A 628-nucleotide genomic window follows, 5' to 3' on the forward strand; every position below is an offset into this window, starting at 1 on the left:
CTAAAAATGGGCTCCACCTGGAAAGGTTGATTTATTTGTGTTATATGGCTCTTTTGTGATGAAGAAAAATCAATAAAGGCATTCATTTTTACATTTTAAATGTGCCAGAAATATCAGAGCATTAGCAAATGATGCTTTATGCTCTTTATTTCTAAAGGTGAATGGGTATAAATGAATTAAACTTTGATTTGGAAATTACCAAAAGGCATTTTCCTTTCTCATGTTTTGCTGTTTTCAGAGAAGCAGACTGGAGGCAGGCTGGGTGTGCACTCCCTAGAGTACTGCCTGCTCACTTCAATCCCTGGAGCTATGTATTCTGCAGCTTTCAGCACTCTGCCCACCATTTCCCACTGCTGCCCAGATTCAGAGAGCAGGAGAGAGGGCCTTATACTAGACTCTATACCCAAGAGTGGAGCTGGGAATTTTTAGCATGAAGACCACAGGACCAATTGCATATTTAAGCCTGGGCAGGAGATTATGTGATGCTCATAGGCAGAATCGCGATGCAAGGTCAGGAGAACTGTAATCTGACTTTTACCTTAGCCTACCTGAGAGATGAGGAGGCCCAACTAGGGCAGTTGTAATGGAGGGTAGAAACGATAAGAATTCAAAGGTCCTTTAGATTCGA

The sequence above is a fragment of the Canis lupus genome, chromosome 19 (assembly GCF_011100685.1).
Source record: "Canis lupus familiaris isolate Mischka breed German Shepherd chromosome 19, alternate assembly UU_Cfam_GSD_1.0, whole genome shotgun sequence".
NCBI lineage: Eukaryota > Metazoa > Chordata > Mammalia > Carnivora > Canidae > Canis > Canis lupus.